The 6,411-nt window shown below is 53.1% G+C and overlaps 1 pseudogene; it reads right to left on the reverse strand.

Annotated features, from left to right (window-relative positions):
* The window catches only part of LOC125621471 (von Willebrand factor A domain-containing protein 5A-like), a 276,958-nt pseudogene extending 276,062 nt beyond the window's left edge, over nt 1-896 (reverse strand).
* Nucleotides 897-6,411: the final 5,515 nt, after the last annotated feature.

Consider the following 6,411-nt stretch of genomic DNA (forward strand, 5'->3'; position numbering starts at 1 on the left):
CAGGGCATATTAAAGCTGCAGTGTCCACCTCCTGTCTTACCCCAGCGATCTCTTCTGGGAATTCCAGGTGTACAATGACATACCCCTGATACGGGTATTCATCCATGCTGAGACCACACAGGCCAAGCCCTGTCAAGGGCTGTATAGGCAGATGCATAAGCATCTGCTGGTAGAAAGACTGGAATATGATAGTCACTTGGGATCCCGTGTCAAGCACTGCTCTACATTCTGTCCCTTCAACCTTTACAGTGACCTCAGCTCGAGGTCCTATCAATCCTGGTGGGATTCGGGTGGCATGGTTCTTCGCAGAGGAGCCTCCAAACCCTGCAGGCCTAGGCGGCTCCCTTCCCAGGCCCTGGGGCCGTTTCCCGACTTTCCCCAGGTGGTCCTCAGCTTTTGGTATACTAGCGGGGGATTCTCTGCATTCTGACACCTGGCAGCAATGTGCCCATCCTGGCCACACCGGTAGCAGAAGAAGGATTGCCCTTTCCCGTGTTGCCGGGGTGGGGCAGAGGTTCTAAATGTAGTCTTCTGGACCGTGGTAACAGGGGGTTCCTTGTACGCTGAAGTCTTTGCTGAATCGATAGTATTCTCTAGTTCAGCCACTTTCTGTGTCAGAACCTGAACTCGTTGGGTAAGTTCCTCTTGAGGATTCACCATCAGCGCCTTGGGCGCTCGTATGGATGCAGCCCCTGAAGTTCTTTTCCACAACTTGCCACACCTCACCACCAGATGTCAGGGTGGATCCCACCCTGTCTCTGCTTACATGTGCATTAGCTGAAGGGGGGAACCCCAACTCCCCCCTTCACACACATCATGTCTTCCCCCATGGCTCGTGCAAGGGAAAGCGCCCGAAAAAGCCAGCCGCCAGGAGAATGAAACTACACAGCACGGGGGAGATCATACGCCTTATTAGCATATTGCTTCTGATTGGACAAGGGGCAGGAGCGCCGCAGGGGGAAGAGGGACCACTTGCTCTGGCCCAGGGACCCAGGAAACCCTCGTCCGCCTCTGCTCGTCTCGCTATTGGCCTAGTTTTACCAGGGGCTGCCTAAAAGCACTGGTGACCTCAGTGCAAACCAACATTCCAGACAGTGACGTCTTCATCTTGCTCTATGGAGTGTACACCGACATGTACATTTCCAGCTGATTTCTTTTATAATTATATGGTAACAAGGAGAGAGTCAGCAATTTTTCCATAATAGTGGCTGTGTGACACTTTTGTATTTTTATGTCCGGCTTTGTAAGCGAATGGTTTTTAAGTGAGGTGTAACTTGGGGTCTGTAAATCAGACTCCTGAAAGGGGTACAGTAGTATGGAAAAGTTGAGAGCCACTGCAATCCTTGGGCGAGCAGGGGCAGAGACTGGTGGGACGGGGGGAGAAGGGGCAAAGCAGGGCCTCTCTGCCCCGGGCACAGACTGGGGGAGGGTTGGAACTGTGACAGAGTGGGAATTTTTTGTACTATTTTGTATGAATACTATGTGCCTCAGTTTCCCCTATGTGCTGCATGGTTAAGTAGGTGGTGGGAAAAGGTTGTTTATCCTTTGTAGAGACCCAGAGATACAGACGTGGCCGACGCCTAGATTCCTGGACCCTGGGGCCCCATGCCCATGGAGACGCCCAGAAGACAATGGCCACTCCAATTGCCCAGACATTTGGCACCCAGCAACTAATGACCATGGATGGCCCACCCTCTGCAGAAAGCCAGTGGGATGGGACCAGCTGGAGAACAAAGGGCTGAGGAGGAAGGCCAGGGGACAAGGTTTGCCCAGGAACAAAAAGAAAGGGCTGAAGAGGAGCCACGTTGGGGGTTGTTCAGTGTGGGGCCGCTGGAATCGGGGACGCTCTCCTGAACTGGGACAACAAAGGGGTCAAAGGGCTCTCGGTTGACGCGGATGGACCATGCCGGAACTCTCAGTTCTAACCAAGGACTCTCTACGCTGTGTTCCAGACAGCTAATAAACCCTCCTGCTTTTACAACAGTGGCTGAGAGCCACGTCAGTTTAAGGAAGTTGGGGGTACATTGCTCCCTTTGGGGGTACAAGTCTCCCTGATGTAAGGCGACTGTTGTCCACTTCCTAAAACTCAGTGGGGGTGTTTGGGTTAGCTAGCTCCCAGTACCAAAAGGAAGGGGAAGGGTCAATGGGAAATCAGGACCTTGAGACTGCCAGTCCCCAGGAACAATGGGGAGAGGCCAATGCGCCAGGTCAGCCTGATTGACAGGGCGGGCAGGTTACTCAGGGAGTCAGGAGGCCAGGGGGGTCCCATCCTCTGTGTGAGCCAGAACTGCCTGGGTCAGAGAGAGAGGGGCCGAGCTAAGGAGAAAGCAGGGTCCAAACTGAGCTGGGGAACAGGGTCATGCCAGCCAGGGGGGCCAGAAAAGCAGCCCAGGGAGCACGTCAGTGCTGGGAACAGAGCCAAGAAGCAGCCAGCCACAAACCCAAGGGAACAAAGTTTCCCTGGAAAATTGTGGAATGTAACTATCACTTGCCATTCATTCTCAACTCTGCCACACGCCTCTCTCCAGAATGGGGCCTCGGAGAGACAACCCCATAGACATCTGGGGGCAGGGAGAGACCCAGGGGTGCAGGGAAAATGGGGTAGGATGGAGGGAGCTGGAGAAAAGTAGAGATACATGGGGGGGTGTTATGTGTTGGGACAGGGACTGACCAACTCTCAGTACATGCTGGGGGGGGTGCTGGGGTGCCATTTCAGATGGGAGGGCAACTTTAACAGGTACTACTTAGGCATCTGAAAAATCTAGGGTTTTTTTTGCAGATAACTTGGAAATTAGCTGACAGAATCTAATTCCTATGTAACTGTAACCCTTCTGCATGTCAGAGTTAGCAGCAACAAGGGCCAGGTTGAGTATCTAGGGGTTTCAATAACGCAATACAAAACCAGCTCGAGCCCCCACCCAGAGACCTGGGAGAATTACAAACCACCCCCGGGTGCCTCCAAGAGGCAATACTTCCCCTCTCGCAAGCACAGAGTCTGAATGTAGCAAAAGCCTTTTAATAAAGGAGGGAAACAATGCGGCATTATGCTGAGGAAACACCACCCACGGGATTCATAACACAACCCATGAGCAAAAGACCCACACCCAAGTAAATCTGGCAGGGTCCTTTTCCCCTCAGGGTCTTGAGCCGGTGAGAAACGTGCAACCCACGCCGGGCTCGCTGGGGGAGCTCCGGGACACTGGGGGACAGGGGCTGGAACCCCCCCCTCCAGAGCCCCCCCCGCCGGAACCCCGACTCGTGGGCTGGGCATCGCCGTTTGGCGACCGCTCCCCCTAAGGGGCCCCCTCCCCCTCTTCGAGCTGGGGGGGGCCTCTGTCTCCCCTCTCCCCTCCCCTTCCCCCTCTCCGGGCTGGGGGGGGCCCCCGTCCCTTCCCCCTCTCCAGGCTGGGGGGGCGGGGGGGCCCTCTGTCCCTCGCCTCTAATTCCCAGGTTTCTGATGCTTGAGTTTTGCTGATGCCCACGTTCTGGAAGGGAAGGAGCTGTCCCTGCCCAGCAAGCCGGACCTCTGCCTGCATGAAGTCTCTGCTGTTTAACTGATTTCAGATTCCTGCCCCTGGCTGGAGCTGAATTCACACTGCTGCGGGGTGGCGGGCGGGGGACAGTCTCTCAGAGCCCCACAAGTCTTGTCCATCCCAGCAGCCTTTCATCCCTCTGGCTCTCTGTCTGTGCATGCTCAGTGTAGTCCCGGGGTCCTCAAACTGGGGGTCGTGAGGTTATTATGTGGGGGTCATGAGCTGTCAACCTTCACCCCCAAACCCTGCTTCATCCCCAGCCATTATAACAGTGTTAAATATATTAAAGTGGTTTTTAATTTATAACGGGGGGTTGCATTCAGAGGCTTGCTGTGTGGAAGGGGTCACCAGGACAAAAGTTTGAGAACCACTGAAATGGTTCAATTAATTTTTTTTTTTTCAGAAAAATTGGGTGTTTGATTCAAGGCAACCTTTTGTGGAAAGTGTCGGCTTTAATAAAAAACATTCACTGTCTTCTTGGAAAAAAACAAAAATTGTTCTGTTTTCAATCATTCTGGACTAATTTTTTCTGATTCTGGTAGAAGATTTTGGCGGGGTTGGCCATTTTTGTCAGAAGTTTTTCTTGTTCTAGCCCTTCTGGATGGGGAGAAAAGCTTGAAAAGGTGACCCCGAAAGGCTCCACCACCAGGAGATCAAGAACAGAACCCACAGTTGTTTTCAAAATCTCATCTTGTTTAAGCCAATCTGATGGTTTTGGGGGGCTCTGACTTGTGATTTTTGGTCACTGGGGGTTGGCCACATGGGCTAGAACCAGCTTGGCCAGGATCCAGATGTTAACCCCAGTGTAGAGGGCCCTGGCAGTGGCCCAAACCCAGCAGCTGTGGGGGACAGGAGAGAGATTTGATGTGTTCCCTGAGGTTCAAATTAGTAAGAGAAGCGGCTGGGGAGACGCATTCTAAACTGGGGGATCAGTGACATTCAGGGTGAGGCAACATTGAAAATACTCCGCAGTGTTACAGTTACTTTGCTCTGACACTCTCAGCCCTGGTGGAGCAGAGCCCCCGGCCCTTCCCTGAACACACCCACAGATACCCCTGCAATGGGGGTCCAGAGCTAGGAGCGGGGGCAGGGGGACCCCTGGGCACCAACTCCTCACCACACTCTCCTCTCCCTGTTCTCTCTCTCTCTTTCCAGATCCAGCCAGCCGGAGCGGGGTGGAAGCTCCTCCTGCCCCACAGGGACCCCTTGCTGCAGCTGTCTTGAGTAAGTGTTGGGGAGCGAACCCCTGTGCCAGGCCGGGATCTCGGTGTCTGGGGTGGGGGGATTTCCTGGGGGGTGTCTCTGTTCTGCGCGCTCACAGCCCTGCTTTCCTCTCTCTGTTAAATCTCCTGAGGTGGGATCCACCTTCCACCCCTCTGCTGACCTGCCTGTGCCCCTCTCCTCTCTCTGCCAGGCCCCTGCCTTCGCTTGGAGCTCTCGCCGGGGAGGGGCTGCTGCTGCTGACTCTGCTCTGAGCTCTGCCTGAGGCTGGGGGAGATGCACTCGGCCCCTGGAGGGGTCAGGAACCGAAGGTAGAGAGCATCTTGCAGGGGTTCCTGTTTCAAACGGATCGCTGCACCCAGGGCCTGTTGCACTGGGAGAGCCATCGGGGGCCTGATTCTGGGAGCTGCCTCCTCTGAGAATCGGCCCAGAGACGCCTGGGAACTAGTTCATGGTTTCAGATTGTCTAGCTCGGCATTTGTCCAACTGGGAGTCCTGACCCAAAAGGGGGTTGCAAGGCTTTGGAGGGGGGAGGGGGGGTCAAGAGATCACAAAAAATATTCTCAGGGGAGGGGGGCAGGAGGGGAAGAGGGCTACAACAGCTGCCCCTCTCCAGCTACCCAGCTCTGAGGGCAGTGCCCCGCCCGTAGCAGCCCAGAAGTAAGGGTGGCAATACCATGCGTATGTTTCTATGAGTCCGTACAGTAACTTGCTATGACTGTTTGGGGGTCGGGGGTTGTCATAGCCTGAAATACTTTCAAAGTGGGGCCAGCAAAACCAAAAGTTTGAGAAGCCCGGGTCTAGCTTATTCTGATACCTGTTGCTCCCAGCCTTCCCCCAGCTGGTTTTATAGAGCTGGTGAGGCTCTTCCTCCTCATCTAGTGTCCGATGACAGTAAAGCAAGAGGGAAAAAAGTGATCCAGGCAACTACAGACCCATTCATCTAAGCAAAAAGAAAAGGAGGACTTGTGGCACCTTAGAGACTAACCAATTTAGTTGAGCATAAGTTTTCGTGAGCTACAGCTCACTTCATTGGATGCATTCAGTGGAAAATACAGTGAGGAGATTTATATACACACAGAACGTGAAAAAATGGGTGTTATCATACACACTCACTTCAGATGAGCTATTACCAGCAGGAGAGTGGAAGGGGGGAAAGAAAACCTTTTGTAGTGATAATCAAGGTCGGCCATTTCACTCTCACAAATCTACAGACAGCCCCCCAACCTGAAGCAAATACTCACCAGCAACCACACACCACACAACAGAACCACTAACCCAGGAACCTATCCTTGCAACAAAGCCTGTTGCCAACTGTGTCCACATATCTATTCAGGGGACACCATCATAGGACCTAATCACATCAGCCACACTATGAGAGGCTCGTTCACCTGAACATCTACCAATGTGATCTATGCCATCATGTGCCAGCAATGCCCCCTGCCATGTACATTGGCCAAACCGGACAGTCTCTACGTAAAAGAATAAATGGACACAAATCAGATGTCAAGAATTATAACGTTCATAAACCAGTCGGAGAACACTTCAATCTCTCTGGTCACTCGATCTCTGACCTAAAAGTTGCTATATTACAAGAAAAAGACTTCAAAAACAGACTCCAATGAGAGACTGCTGAATTGGAGCTAATTTGCAAACT

The sequence above is a fragment of the Caretta caretta genome, chromosome 14, assembly GCF_965140235.1.
Source record: "Caretta caretta isolate rCarCar2 chromosome 14, rCarCar1.hap1, whole genome shotgun sequence".
In the NCBI taxonomy this organism is placed as follows: Eukaryota; Metazoa; Chordata; order Testudines; family Cheloniidae; genus Caretta; species Caretta caretta.